This window comes from Papilio machaon, chromosome 9 (genome assembly GCF_912999745.1).
Source record: "Papilio machaon chromosome 9, ilPapMach1.1, whole genome shotgun sequence".
NCBI classification, from domain to species: Eukaryota; Metazoa; Arthropoda; class Insecta; order Lepidoptera; family Papilionidae; genus Papilio; species Papilio machaon.
Window position 1 is genome coordinate 5748381 of NC_059994.1, and position 17210 is coordinate 5765590.

General features: G+C 32.9%; 1 protein-coding gene across 1 annotated transcript in view; it reads left to right on the forward strand.

Annotated features, from left to right (window-relative positions):
* Nucleotides 1-16937, forward strand: part of LOC106711855 (homeotic protein ultrabithorax) — a 110647-nt gene extending 93710 nt beyond the window's left edge. The window contains exon 3 of the mRNA XM_045679442.1: nt 16039-16937. The gene's annotated coding sequence lies outside the window, so the exon portion shown is untranslated. The remainder of the gene's footprint in view (nt 1-16038) is intronic.
* The last annotated feature ends 273 nt before the right edge of the window (nt 16938-17210 follow it).

Sequence of the window (17210 nt, forward strand, 5' to 3'; positions counted from 1 at the left end):
AAATAAATAAAAACTCTATCAAAGTGGAGCGACAGGGGCGCGGAGTAAATAACTACGGAAGGGTTGAACCCTTCAAGTTTTTCAACGGGCGCGAGGCCCTACGACCCCTATCAGTCTTCCAGAGATACGATAATTTATCTTTATTTGCCTTTCTTTATTGCGCCTGAAATTCTTTCTCGCGGTATTGTTTTAGGTTTTGATTTACGTAAATGATGCAAGAGTAGGCGTTTACTGAAGGTGGTGTAATAAAAAGTTGCTTGAAATATTTGTTTTATGAAACTGTTTATTTTCGTTCTTGTGTGTTGGGAACCTACTTACCTACGACTTATTCTGAAACTTCGTATCCATATTTGCATGCTTATTAGGTATTGTTTAATAACAAAATAAACAAGTAAGCTTGGTGTTACAATAAATCTTACAAAACATCTTACTAAAAACATTCCAACATCTTTAATCACCTTTTCTAACTACGGCATTTAGCGGTACAAATTTTTCCCCTAGTAAAGTTTCGTTCACGTATCCCTTTGATGTATGCGTACACGGTTACCATTATCTTTGTTGTGTTACGCGTAAAATTTGCGTCTCTCCCTTAAACATGTAAGACACGCCGCCTTAATTAAACGAAATAACGGCACTTCTTTGCGTGCTAGTATGTACATGTATATCCTTATTTCATACCGCCCATTCATGCTTGACCCGTGCTTTAACGGCAGTAATGCTACCGAACTAGAAGATTCAGTACTCGTGAGACGTAAGGGAGATCAAACAATGGTGGTTAGTCGGGATTATATGGCTATGGAACATACTATAAGAAACTCGATCATAACTCGAAAAATACGCAATCAAATTAGAACATAATTTGTTATGCGTTTATTGTTTAATACCATCATATAGATAAATTTATTTTTTCACGTAGGTGTCTAATTTTTAATTTAAAACAAAGGTCGTGTTCACTTTAGTTCATTATTTATTTATATTTGATCAATTAATATAACAAATTATATTTTGCATTAAAATAATTCATCGTTTGAATATATTTATTAATTCCAACAAGAAGTTAAGTTATCTTATAAGTCTCACTTATCCAAAATGGAATGAATTTAGTTGAAAAGCTAATGAGATTACAGCCAATGGTAGGGACGGAAAGAGTAAGTACCAACTCAACCAAATAATTGCTATTCTATTCACACCGAGAGCGCGATTTATGTTTGGAATTATTTTCTTGGGTAGGATTTGTCACTAACTTTTATAATTGCTTAGGAATTAGATAAGCCTTTTATCTATTCGAATGTCAGGCATGTTATACTAGAAAATAGTCATTTTATTCCTTATAAATTGAATATATTGTAATTTATAATATGCAATGAAAATTTCGCAGATTCATAACGTGTAAATTTGTGGTAAAGTTTGTTGCTAATAAATTTACTAGTGCTGCCATCTGTTGTCGAGAATTTTAAAACAAATGAAATCCAAAGTAACATTACTCTACTTTTTAAGGAGTTAGTAATCATTTATCTCTTAGATTTATATGTAAACAGTCCCCTGTTAAAACAAGTTTCATTTTAATTAAATCCCCAAATTATAATCGACGGTGTGGAAGTTCCGTGCGCAGCGTGTAGATGTCGCTTATTTGAATTGCTTTTAGCGCTGCCACATCAGTACGGTGGTTTAGAGAACTAAGGGAATTTATGTAGTACAACAGTAAAACAGAACCACGTGGATAGAAATCAATGTTTATGACGCAGTTTACATTCGAAAATTGTGAATCAATCTTTATGTAATTATGAAAAGCAAGTATTTTTGTAAATTCTACATATTTTAACGTCTTAGCAACAATTGATTGTACCAAGTATTAGTGTACTGTTTTTATACGTAATATGTATTAAATGGTGTTTTCCATTATTTAGATGATTATATTATTCGGAACAGCAATTTTTACAATATAATATCGTTCACATAATAATTTTTTGACACTACTTGAAGCGTTCAACAATCTTATATACAACGCTAGTTCAATATTATCAGTTACGCTACACTAGCGTCATCATTCGAAGTCGTAAAACATTAATTTTACGATGTGATGATCTCGATTGGCTCGTAATAAGCTTCGCTCGAACTTTCACAGATGGCGCTTTTATGAAATCCATCAATTGCGCCATCTACAACGTTAGAAGTTAAGTTATACTTTCTCGCAGAGTATGGCTTTATTGGCGTTCCTAAAAGTTACGAGTTTCGCCTCTTCTCTTTCGAATATGGAAATATCTGAGGCGGGCTGAGACAAGGGAGCTACTTTTATTGTTTGTAAATTGGTTGTAAAATTATTATTTCAATCATATTGTACTCGATCACTGCGATCAGCTGTTATTTTATGAGGCAGACTTTATTACCGCTAGTGGTTATGAAGCTATAATATTTTTATAGAGTGACACACTTGTTGCTTCTTGTCAATCAAGTAGTGTTTTGAGTCTACGCCTTACATTTTATTTTTAAAACTATGCTTTTGGCGCGATGCGTCTTATGATAAAAGATGTTGTAAGTTATAAATAAACTTAGTTTCTATAATCAGTGGTGTACTTAAATATTATTAGTAAGCATCTTTATCTAAAATATTTTATAGCCTAGTAGCAAGATAAATACTTGAAACATTACTTTGTAATTTGTTATGATTCTTAATTATTTCAATGACTAATTAAAACATTAACCTAATACAAAGTTCATTGACCTGTAGACTATAAAGATAATAATGGACATTAATAAATTATTATTACTGTAATTAAAATTAATGTGGTCGATAATTGATTTTATTTAAAACACTTGCTACTTGAGCTATCGGACAAAAGATGGCGTTATGAGTTAATAATCTACTATTGTGTTTTAGATATTTTTATGGTTTATTTCGCACGTCAGTCGATGAAAGTAATAATAAGCTAGAACTTTGAAACTCATTTCTTAGGTTTTTAATTTTATTAAAAATATATATACCATTCAAATTATGTAATAGTTTTATCCTTGAAGGTGTAAAACAAGAATAGGGGATGAAAGTTTCTATGGGAATATGTAAGGTTTATGTGAATATTTTGTAAGTTAAATATGTTCTATTGTAATGTTTATAACTTTAAGTAAAAAAATAGCCTGAATAATTAAAAATGATATAAAGCAACTGTCGCTCAATCTACCGCATTTATTAGTTAACTTTTTTTCGAATAGTCAATGAACAATCATGGTTATTTTCGCGTGGCCAATCTTGCCATGTTCCTTTAAATTATAATATGGCAACTAGCAAATTAAAAAAGATCTGTTTTGTTACTAAATCAACAACTACTGATATTTGATTTGTTTAAAAAAAAAAACATAAGTTTCATGAATGGAGTGACGTCACATCATGTACAGAAGCTCGCAGGCTAACGGCTTGTAATTATTTGTTTTACGAGACGTTTTACGACTTTAGTCATCGTTAAGTTGACGTTTACGATCGGCTCGCACCTCGCGCTGTGATTGTTGGCCCGCTTTACTGCCACTTTAAATTAATTTTGTAAACAGATAATGTGTACGTGGTTTGATTGGTGTCGGCGCGTTAGATGTCTAATGCCATTCGTAATTTACGAGGCCACGTGCTATCGATTCCATTTTGATTATAATATTTCATTTTAATTTGGCTTTTGCGTATTAATGATTATGACAATAACAGATTTAGTTTTTTAGATGTTTTATTAAGTTTACTTCGTTTGAACTATAGATTTGATTTGATGAGTTTTAATAAAGCTATAAATTTAATAAACGGCTTTAACTTTTATATTTGTTACAATAGCGTCAACATTTAAAACACTCCGTATTTTATTTTTCCGTTAACTATTATAGGAAAAGTCTATAAAAAAAGTCATCTATTCAAGTGTATACTCATTTTTTTTTCATCACTTTTCTAATTTAATTTTTCTCAAAGTAAAATTGTGTAACAGCGGGCCCCTGTGAATTGACCGACGCAGTTAATAAAAGCTCGCGAGAAAAAGACGCAAAATGTAAGACAGAGTGAGATATATTAAGGAGCGACATAATTTATGTAATGCACATTCGAAATGAACAGCACTAAATAAAAAAGTAATTCCCAAGTAGGGTTATAATGTTAGTTCCTATTTTGTGTTTTATCTAAAACAGATTCGAAGACTACGCTATTTTTAAATATCCCGGATAGTAAATGTTTAACGAATGGAGCTTATCTAATTTATGTACCGTTAGCAGAATATGCCGATGTATCAGAAAAAATCATAATATATTAGCCAAAAAATAAAATAGAAAATGAAGTAGACGGTGAAATATGTACTTTTATATCATGAAATAAGATAGATTAAAATTGCATGGCTTAATAAATGTTTTTATAAATTTAATCAGTGAATGTGGCTCATAATTATGACAGTAAAATAATAATTTATTTATTAATTATTTATTTTTGCGTAATTGCGTATAACCTTATTACATTTTTATTTAACTAATGTGCTTAGCACAATGTAATGTGTGAAGAAAAATTAGTGAAGTGACAAAATAAATAAATTAAAAAAGTGTAGTAGTTGTATTTTTAGACCGTACCGCCTATCGCTATGAGTAAGTTATGGCCGCCGTAGGGTGAGTTACACCCTGCTTAGGTCACGTGGCCCGAGCGGGACAGCTTTATACGAAATACAATACAAGCGACAAGGAAGGGGAACACAGGGGCGGCAAGTTATCTTCGTTTCATTCAACTCACACTCACGCGGCCTGAACGTCCGTATAGATCAATAAAACTACTTTATCTCTTTTTGGCACATCCCCATCCCGTCGGCGACTTCCCAGAACGATACACTGCACTTTCGGCACAAAAAACCAAATATTGCACAATATCAAAACAGCTTGAATCCACTACATTCAATTGTTACTAAAAACGTGACGAATTCTCCAAAAAAGAGCTTCTTTTAAAGATCCATTGTCTAATCAACTGTACGTCTTTCTTAAAAAACTGAACCTTAAAAGGTTTTGTTCGACTTTTTTTAAAGTGCGCAATTGTCGCGTAAGAGCCGTTTTATCCATGTTTACAAAGGTAAAGCCATAAAATATTATTACCAAGCTATTAGAGCCACAGGTAGGGCCGAGCCAGTCGCTAGTTCATTGCTTTAGTTCACCCGGCAGTAGTTAAGTAATTGCGCTTAATTTTGTTCTGTGTTCTTGTTTTGAGTGTTCAAGACGACGTTACGTGATTTAAGTGGATAGAAAAATATTTTTATAGCTTGTATCTGCGTACTTTCTAACGTTTAATCGTTTTAAATCTCAAATTTTTAGTTCGTGTAACACGGGTAGTTGTATACTGTGGTATAATAAGGTAATTCAGTTCATAAAGACGTGAGCATGTGATATCATCGGTAAATCTCTAATTCTTGCTGCATTATTAAAATTCTTACAAAAAAAACTAAGCAACTTTTATTGCCGGAATGAATTAAACATAATACGCGGCTCGTTTGTTCGCTATAAAATCCGTAATTGAATATTCTAGAACAAATGTGAAGAAATATGTAACTGTATAGAAACGTTGCAGGAATATCGTTTCACTTTTTTTTTACAGTAATGTTAACAAGTTACAAGTCATCATAAGAAATAATTTAATTTAAATAATGTACAACATCTAAACTGTTAATTTATAGATGTAAATTCGTAAAATATGTAATTTAATTAGATAGTCTTAAACTATATTATAGATAAAATAACAGAAAAAGTGAATGTTTAAAACATTTTATATTTATCGTAGTTGTAGAGTTGGCAAAACGGCTTTATTCGGTTGAACACCTTCCGGCATCATCTAATAAAGTAATTACAATGTTCAGCAACGCCCCCTAGTTTAAACATGATCTTTAAAGAGCTCATAGATAAAATAATCTAAGGAACTGTTTTATTAACAAAAAAAAAAAAAAAAAGATACACTAGTATAGATGCGTTTAGAAAAACTAAAATCTACTATTTCATAATGCAATTATTAGTTTTCGGAATCTTACTATTTTATTCAAGTCTAGAGACCATTTTATTGCATAGTTGTCTTCCTCAGATCTTTCCTCCTCTAGCTTATGTTCCTTCAGCCATAATATCTGTCGTAATTTTAGAATATGTCATTTATCTGCTTATTATTTCGTAATAATGAAAATTATTAATACACACCTTTAATGTTGCTTGCGTAGGTATTCGCGTCTCGATAAATCACCCCGCCCGTCCAATCATCGAGACTTCTGTCTAATTTATATTAAATTTATGAGCTCCGCACAAAATGCCTGAGCCGTCATTTTTCATTGGTGGAAATTCTAATGAAGCCTGTTCATGGAGTCTCTACTTAATTATAAATTTCAAGTGAATGTAATAAATCAAATTATTGTGAATTAAATGCTTTGATATACGATTGCGAATCTTATTTGATATGAGTAACTTGTGTTGGTAGTAACATAATTATATCTTACTAATATTATAAACTAGCTTTTACCCGCGACTCCGTCCGCGCGGAATAAAAAAAAAAGAAAAGAAAACGGGGTAAAAATTATCCTATGTCCTATTCCTGGTTCTAAGCTACCTGCACACCAATTTTCAGTCAAATCGATTCAGCCGTTCTTGAGTTATAAATGGTGTAACTAACACAACTTTCTTTTATATATATAGATGTGAATATTTAGATGGATAGATAGATGGATTGTATGCAAGTATCTCCGGAACGGCTTAACGGATCTTGATCAAATTTGGCATAGATGTAGATCATAGTCTAGAAGAACTCATAGGCATTTCGCGCGGACGGAGTCGCGGGCGACAGCTATTTGTTACATAAATATACACTTCAGAGAGTTTAGAACTTAGATTTTCCTTCCCTTAGTGTCCCTTTTTAGTCATTACTAATTTATTTTAGTGTGTTTTATAATGATACAATGTAATAAATTTCATTTTATTTATCGCCTTCTTACATTTTTATATTACCGGCATCGAGTTAATTCTTGAACGGCTATCTGTCTTCTGAACCCTCGCTCTATCTTCGAAATCAGAAATCGTGACAAAACTGAAAATGACCCCATATATAATGTCACACGTGCTGTGTTTAGGGACGCTACGAATAAGATTTTTTTTTTATCTCGACATTGAATATGGATAGCCGAAAAATTCAAGAAAGTATGTATGCTTACATTTAGTAATAATAAATTTAAGGAATTTGTAGGCATCTTCTATCACTATTACGATTGTATATTTGGCCTTTAACATCTCATTGGACTAATCAGCTTTTAGTAACTTTTTGTTCATGTGATTCTTCAAAGCTTTTAAATAACTTCGAAACTAAATTATAGTAAGAGCCGTTTCATAAAAGACGAACTCTTACTATGACATTTTTATCACAACAGTAATTCTTGTGATCTTTATTAAATCTAAATTAAATTTCATACAATTGTTCTAAAACAATACATACATATGTAGGTATGATTGCGTCTCATACTCGCATTGGCGGTATCAAACAAAAGTTTGGTCACGCTTAATGCCTTTACGACTGCCGAGGGTGACATAAAGAAAATGAAAAACATTTTGTATTATTCTTGTTGCGCTCTTATCCCGCGCAACTTCTTCTACCCCCTAACAGCTATCTACACACTATCGAATTGTAACTTGGTTGTATCGCTTTAAATTAACAAACTTTTAAACGCACGTTCTAGTATACGAGTAATACGTAGACCGGCAAAATTTGGTAGTAAATAAAGCATTGTTATTTGTATTTTTTTTTAATTCAAGAAAAAATTTAACACGATATTAATTAAAAAATAAAAAAATTCGTTATGTATAATATTTTACTTTTGTCCATATGCCTTTATCTACGACTTACGATGTAGTTCATAATCGAGATGATTGCAATTTTAATCGCACAGTGTGTGTGAGCCTAACGTGAACACCACACCCAAGAGCTTCCACTTCACTACCAAACGTCTGCAAAAACTAGTTCTGTGTTTCGACCGATGCAACTATACTTTTAATATTTATACTATTTGATCTATAATGATATAAATTATTTATTACGATTAAAATTTGTAACAATTTAACAACTTTGTTTTCTCACTTATATTCGTATTTACAAATATTAGCCTTTTCAAATTCTAATGTCATTAATAATACTCAAGAGCCAAAGATATTACAGAATTCTAAACAAGGTTTTTGACTCACGAATTCAACATGTCAATGAAATGTTTTGGTTTTTAATTTCTTTTTTAATACTTAAGTGTTTATTATAGCTTCAATAAATGTATATTTCAGCTCGGAAATTTCGCAGAGTTACATAACATTGTGCACGAAAATTGTGTTGTAAGACGATGAAAGCTCTCAAGCTATAAACTTGTCAAGCAGCACTATTTCTGTTTGTTTTGCTTTGACAAATCGCGTCTCGCGACGGCGCCATCTTGCGGCGTTCCATTCAAAAGAATCGCACTCAAAGACGCGACTTTATTCAAAGCGAATACGTCGCGACCAGAGAAATTGCACAAGCTTTATGACTCAGAATAATAAATAGGAAATTTGAAATAGATCGCATTTAATATTCCTGCTTTTACAATTCATTTTATACTTCCAGTTTAAATCAAGTTGCATTATTATATTGCATGAAATTTAAATGAATTGGCTTTGAATAGATACCGAATTTGTTTACTCAGAAATGATCGCGTCTCTATAGAGTTTATTGGAATAGAGGCATCATTTGTTATTACTCTTTGGCAAATCCTTAGGTTTTAACTACAAAAATAATGTTTTTAATGAATCCCAATAACAGTTTTCTTCAAACTCATGGAAAAAGATTGTCTTAATTAGAAGGCATTATTAAGTTATGGTATTTCGTTGCTTGTATGTATACTGCACTACATCTCTAGTAATATTATAAAAAGCGAAGTTTTTTTTTTGTATACACTCAGAAACTAGTGGACCGAGTTCAAAAATTTTTCTATTATTTATTTTGCCATGCGAACGAAGTCACGGGCAATTTTTTATATGTGTAATTTTATAACAATGATTAATTTCTAAGTTCTTCCGAAAATCGTCGTGTGTGGCTTGCAAGTAACTCGCAGTATCGCCTTTCTTGTAATTTCGTTTTAATTTTGCAGAAATTTGTTCAAAACTGAATCCTTTTGCTGACGAAAAGAGTTGAGTCTTGCGTGAGCTTGTTGTAAGAGTTAGGTTCTTTCTTAAAAGAGGTAAATGTAAAGCCTTAGACAAATGTGATCTATGATAAACGTGATTTCGGTAACGAGCTTCGCTGACGTTGATGCATGGTCACGATTTTTATTTTTCCTTGGAAATAGATAGGAAGAAATAGTGTGAACACCAAGGCTTAATAAATAACAAGGATGAGAGATAGTTTATTGTGAGATCACGTGATTCCCGGTAGTAACGGTCCTCGGAGTAATCTAAAGAACTACTCCAAATTGTTTTGCGTTACGATCCTTTTGTTCGTGACACAGAGATCTGTTTTGTTCTATACATGAATATTATAAAAAAACACAATTTCTGTATTCGTCTTTAAATGCTAAATCACAATGACGTTAAAGAAAGCTTTTTTTATCAAAGCTATGAATTTTTTTGATGTAACTTCATATCATTGTAGCAACACGTTCTATGCTCATTTATATCCAGTCTTACTTTCCTTTTACAAGACTATACGCCTGTAAACACATTTAAGTAAAAGTTTAATATATGCAATTAAACTATCTTCGTGTGAAGTAGGAACCATATAACGTCTAGGCCTAGGTGACTAGGCTATAGTCAACCACGCTGTCCTGCGCGTTGGGTGACTTCATATATCTTTGAACTTCTTCGTAGATACTGGCAGATTGCATCACAATATACGTATGAAATTTGAAAATCGAATAACATAGTGGTATATGGTCGGGATCGAACCTGGACGTGTAGATTTCGGTCCGGTCCGGTCAAGAGCTTAACAACTGCGCAAAGCTCTTTGGAACAATATATTGGCACTTAAATCAAAATTACTCAATGATTTATTAAGTAATAGACTGTTAACTGTAATTATTTTTGTTCTTTTAAAGGTTCATGATTACTTCATTCAACTGTTTACTCCTGTAATTAAGTAAACATGGTAATTACAACTTGGAAAGAGTTGAAGAGAAACTTCCTCAAAGATGAATGCCATCTTTACTTAAGGTCATACAAAGATCATGGCATTAATTTTAACATTAAATTCCATTTCGACTTTACTTGAAGTTAATATAATAAGAGGCTTAACCGTAGAGTTATTCATTTAATACCATTTAAACGAATGCACGATTAATATTATCTTAGGTAAGGATAGACCGACTTGGGAGCACTCCATTCGCGTCTGTATAAATTGCAATGTTGCCAAGTCAATCTCATCTTATTTCCTTGGCATCGCCGCCGACAACCGCGTTCTGATTTACCGTCCTGTACCAACCTACAAAAGTTTTAGGGATTAAATAGTTTTTCTCGTTTCAATATTTGGCAACTAAAATATTTCTCGCTTTTTTATTCGGAATCTGAAATTCGTATTATCATTTAAATTATATATATATGTATAGGATAATTTAAATTAACATAAAATATAACAAAGATTTACTCGGTTGCGTTTTTCGCCTAATGATATCAAACTTAATCCTTAGTCGTCCAGTTTACTTCAATTCTTACATAAATGATCCGAAAAAAATGACTTTTTAGTAAAAATAAATATCGTAGGAATTTTGTGGAAAATCCCAAATTACAATATTTTTTATTGTTAAAGAATTATGTAAATAATATTTTATATGTTCATAGTCACTGTGAATTCTTCAACGAGATCTTTATCGTCTAAAACAAGTTTCTTTTGTGTCCGTACATCTACTCGACTTAAATTCCAAATATAATAATGTTACTCACATTTACTTCACCTGGTACCATTAAATTGTAGTTTTTGTTCTATTAAATCCCGTGTTCATATAAACTTGTAATTTGTTTACAAGTTTCCAGTGTTCATTGTTTAACAGATTCTCAAATATAGATTATAACTATATGTTTTACATTTTATTTCGCTTTAGCTTATTAATTTTCTTTTTATTTATTTATTTTTACTATATACAATAGAAACATTAATATGAAAACTTTCTAAACGGACGTAACAAAAACTTTGTGGAGGTAGAGGACCTCAGTAGCTATCGTTTCAGTCCAAATGATTGTTTCGAGATTTTCAATAGATCAAAAGTTATTTCATTTTCACAAGACTTTGATCCGACCCATTAAGAATCATATTGTAAGAACACATTGATGGAAGTCCTCCAGCTTCAATCTTGTAGCGTATAGCTATGCAATCCAGTTGGATCTGTTATTTCGAACACGCTGTCCTTGCAAACATACACAAGTACAAGCATAACCTACTCGCGTTAATGTAATGTTTGAACCCGAAATAGTTTGTACGGTGCAACCCTCGCATACCCGGCCTAATGGTGACATATAACAAAGTGTTACGGAAATAAATTGGATGAACAAGAAAAAAAAGGAAGGATTAGCTCGAACGGTCCGGGCGCATTCGGCGCATACTAAAATAAAATTAATCTGTATAGTGTGAAAGTTCATTTCGGCGACAAATGGCTGCGCATGCACTGCTGTCGCGAGCTTCCGCGTAAGCCGCGATGCTCTTGAAAGATATGCCGGAATATATCCGAACAGGTCACGAGGTCTTCTCCGTATGTTTTGTAACTTTTTTTTTTTTAGAAAAACAAACAGTTTCTATTACTGGAATACGTGTCTGTTTCATAGTTGTTCTTGGTCTTTTGAATTAACGACAAGGAAATAGATAATCGAAGATGTAATTTGTATTCATAATCAGTAGTTTTGTACTAGAACTTTGAACCAATACCATTTACTAACTAACTAACATTATTGTTAAAATTTCACATTATTAAAATATTCAAAAACAAATAATAAATAATATAATCGTGGGCAAATAGCCAACAAGAAAAAAGACAGACGTAAAAATGTTTATTTGTATGTATTTCGTATTCAATGTGTACAGAGCGCGGCGTACAAAAGCCTGCAAATATTTGGAGTAGGTAACTTTCGGTCGGATTTTTTTTCCCATCGTGTCATGTTTTGCGAAATTTACGCGCAGCTTAAAACGTCTAAAAATTTAGCTTTGCCCGTCCAAAATCCTGATTAACGACCGGCCCAGGGGGTGGATCGGAATCCTGCGCGAAAAACCTCTTCAAAATCTTTTAAATATGTATGTATACTTTTAAAATCTTTTTAAAATTTGGTTTACATACACGTACTTTATATACACCTTATTTAAGACATCCATCTCTACCCGCCAACGTCGATTAATTATTTCAATAAAAAATTAAACTACCACATTGCCCTCTGTAAATACATAATTGACGGAAATTTAAACATCATACAACTTCAACGAATTATTAAATGTTTTTATTTAACTCGCCTTTAAGAAACTATAAAAATTGGTATTATCGTGCGCTGTGTTGTGCTTGTTGAACAATGAAGAAAACAGTAATGGCGCGCGCGTTGTTGGGAGCATGTCACTTGGGGCCGCATACGTCGGGCGGGGATGTGAATTGATGGCCACTCCACTCAGGTAAGGGGTGGGATCATCCCCCGCCACCGCCGCGGCATTTGTAAACACAACTTTTAAAAATATAAAGAATTGTTTATTACATACGAATTAAAAACAAACTGTGCTATTTTTAATCAGGTAAACAATTGTACAGTAACAAGTAATATAATTTTAATTAAATACAAAGTCAAGGCAATTATACTTTAGTAACTTATTAAAAAAAAAATAGATACATACAAAATACAAGACGAATAATATTTTTTCTTAATTCTAACCTGTTAAAATCCAATTCATAATATGCTTGTCGATTTTTGTATTTTTGCTGTAAAGGTTCACGATTTACTCTAAATTTAAAATTAAGTTACTTTTGTTTTAAAATATTCCAACGATTTCTCAACCCTTTGCGGTTGGCAGCTCGAGTGTACATCTACTGTAATCTTCTAACAATTTTCATGCAAATTTAAAGTATTTACGCATTCATCTAATATGCGTTAACGAATGTAATAAAATGTACGCGTCAGTGGGGAGCGGCGCGGCTGAGACAATTTGCTGCGCCCACCCTCTGTAAGCCCACCTATGTGTCTTTCTTATTGCTGGCTAAATCTCGAATATACAACTAAGATCTAATCCCGCTGAAAGAAAGGGTGCGTCAACCCCTTGCCGGTTTGATATGCAAAAAGAATTAAAAAGCGTTCTATCGAAATGCAATTTTCGTGTAAAAAATTCATCATTTTAAGAAAAATAAAAAGATTGTGGTAGTAATTCATAGTTTCCGTAAACATATACTTTTAACATGAGATCTTTACTTACTTTACTTAATCAATTCAAAAACCCATCTTTACATAGGGACAACAATATTTATCACATCAATATGACGCCAACTGGAACGAAGTTAGTATTGGCTTAAATCTAAACAACCCGCTGACTACCCCCTTTAGTTCTGAAGTCTTAAAAGATTATATTTCTATTTTACTAGTTATTTAAGCCGGTCGATATTAATTATACCCAAGGCAGAATACTCGCAACCCTTATCAAGGAAAGACGCCAGTTTTTTTCTCTCGGTTTTTCCCAAATAATTTATTTAGCGGGCCGCCGTCAATTTATCTCTGTGGGAGCTAATTTCGCGTCGGGCCGGTGGCTGGCTGGCGCATGCTGTAATTCAACAAATTGCGCGTCCTATTGGATTTATGGGCTCTCGCACTTGACGGAGCGCTCGCCTCCCTTCTTCCATTGTTCTTGATGCCGGATCGTACCGGACAAATGAAAAAATAAAATAAAAATGGACAATATTACGTTCCCTTGATTATAATTATGGCGCGTGTCTGTCTTTTTACTTATCAATCAATTGTACGAAAAGAAGTGACTAAAATAAATAAACATCAACTCACTTTACTTATAAAAAGCAGTAAGATCGTTCATAAACATTACTGAAAATTAAAGATTTACTTTAAAGTGTTATACCGTAAATTACGAAAATAAGAGGTATCAAGCAGGATTACTTTACTTGCAATTGATAAAAAAACACTACAAGCAAAGTACGCAATAGTTTATAAAAAGTTAAGTAAATAATTGTGAGAACAATGTTTTACTCAGTGATTGTTCATCTATGTGGATTATTTTGTGCCATATGACTTAATGAATGCTCACCCTTTGCACTGGAGTAGACTGTAACACAATAGCATCAATTATTCGGTTGGCGTTCTTTATTACTTTCGCTGGAAGGAAAGGTAAGCTCTCTATTCAGGCACTTCTTCAGACATTACGTGACAGACATTCTTGTTTATCATAATATTCCAATTTATTTATCGATCTGAATGCTTTAAGCTTGTAAATTTACCTACTTTTAATAAGTAGAAAACTAAAAAAAAAGTTAACCGTGCTTACGTAGCTTTTCTTCTAAGAATTACCTTTTGCTATTTGGTTTCTTTTGTAAAATAATTGTTTATTATATCATATTTTTAAACAAACCATTGCATTTAAGTAACTGAACATAGCCCAAATATTTGTTCATTCGTTATTCACACGAACGTTTGCCTTAGTATTTTCTTAAAGAAATTTTCATTGCATCTTGAAAATTCTAGATAATTCGATCTTAGGTATATGATGAAAATAAGTACAATTGAAACTTACACTTCAAATACATGTAAGTCGAGCTGAGTAAGAATACAAGGCGCGAGCGTTTCTGTTATGTGTTTCTTTCTGCTGACTGCGGACGGCGGCGGCGGGCGTCTCGCTTGCGCCCGCCGCTGCGAATGGCCCGATTCAGCATAAAGGGACACACCTAGAGTTGAGTTTACCACGTATTTTAGTGAAAAATGAAAAAAAAAAACATGAAAATATTTATTATTGCACACTAAGTTTACAATATTCATTAATGATTCTAATTGCCTATATTTTTTTCTAAGTTAATCTTGACTTATATATATAAACTTACAGAAACTATATTATGTTCTCAAACATTTAAATTTTACACATGGGAAAATGGTTACAGTAACTAGAAGAATGAATTAAATAAAAATAGAAGCATCGTGATAGACTAACAAAAATTGTAATTTTTCGGGATCTCTTATTTCCATCTAAATAATAATATTCTGCCAGAAACAGTAGTAATTTTATGTAGGTTAGAGACGTCATAAGTATTCGTTAATCTTCCATTTTGATATAAAGACAAACCTTAAGTACTACCAATTAGTTAAACAACTAAATATCTGGCAATGCTTGCTACGTTTACAGTTTTAAAATATGTGTTATTAATATATTATTCAAATAGATATAAATATGCGCATTGCTTAGCTTATTTATGTAAAAGCGTTGCTACACCGAATGTTTTATTTACGATTATTTCATTGTCACACTTAAACAGTCATTGACACACTAGAGCAGCTCTATAGCAATTCTTCGGAGTTTGTAAATCAGCATATGCAAAGTGGTATAGCAATAAATCTAGCAGCTCTTGCTCGTTCTCGCATCATGTTACATCTTAATTTCAGAGCCGGCTCAACGCAGCCTGCCCGCCAGAGATACGGCCCTTTATCAAATACGCATTAACTTAAAAAATTACTTACACTGATGTAGGAGTAATCATTTTTCCATCACGTAAAAGTGAAGTTAAATTGGCTAAATATTGGTGTTATTAAATAGGCAAATTATATTTATGATTAATGGATAAAAATGTTGCTCTATTTCCAAAATATTTTAATGTAAAGCTATTCATTGCGTGCATGTAGTTTGGATATTTTAATTGAAGTTTGATACACCAAACAAAAAGACAAGGGACATAAGCTTTTTTATTATTTTCAAATAGAAGAGTTGAACCATCCAATGTTATATTTGTATGCGTGTATCGCTTTACCTTTGATTTATTTGCGAAAATCAAATGCATAAAACATTATTTTATAATTTTACTATGATTGGCATTTAAATTAATTTCGCTTTTCCTTTTGTTTCAGGTGGTCGTCGTGTATAATGCTGTAAACGTATCGGTAGGTGATAGGAATATGTTGGAATCAGCGCGCTCATCGACAACTTAAAAGACCTTATCCGTTTTAAAAGCGATAAGCGATAGATGGATCCTTCGTCGTATTACTGGCCAGAATAAGCGTCGCAATCCACAGCGCGGAATCAAGATATCAATGTGGAATACATTTTTACGCCCACACTAACGCTTAGGCGATCGACTACCGTTGATTTATTGTCAAAATTTCCCGTTAGCAACGCTCGCTGAGCACACTCTGAACATCACTATTTCAAAATAAAAGAACCCGTCGCGATATCATCGTCGACCATAAATTATATAATGCTTGCATGAAAAATACGTGTCTCCGTGCTCGGTTATTTATTACTCGAAATATATGTATAAGTTATGTTAAATTCGAAGCACATTTATGTTGTGTATTAATTAGCAGCGGAAATGAAGCAACGAGTTAAGAAAAGCGTTTAATTATCGAAGTGGAGTAAAAGTATTTTAGCAACAGTGCAAAAGTGTCCGGTATCGGCGCAGTGGATCTGCTATCGGCGCTATCGCTCCGGTGGCTGTGCCACACTAGGAATAGGTCGAGTTCCCGCGTTGTTCCGAGCCGTGATATATTGTTCCGCATCTCCCAGTATAAATCTTGAACGCCTGCTGAGGTACACGGGACACGGCCGCCGCGCCGCAGCTCCGAGCTTCAAATGGAATTGTGTTTTTATTTATCGTGCGAATCGTAACCCACTATCGCTCACTCGAAATCGCACTTTATCTGCCGAAACGCGGACTCGGATCAATGTTCACTTTAACCCACAACTGGTTGTGAGCTCTACGCGCTGTCTCTATACTCTTATCGATGTGCCACTATTTTGATATTCAACGCTTTTGAACTCTCGTTTACGAATCGTTTACCCTCAGCTACAAAATAATCACACATTCAAATCTGCTTTTTTTAATTAGAGGATAATGTCATAAATTTGAATAAAACGTTTAAACATAGTGTAAATACATAAATATAAATGCGGTATAGTGTGGGCTAAGATACCATATTTGTATAAAAAATATGTTTTATCTGATCATGTTGTGGAAATTTCTTGTGACAGTCAGTTACAAATTTTTTGTAAAGTATTTTCGAATTGTAAAATGACATGAGAC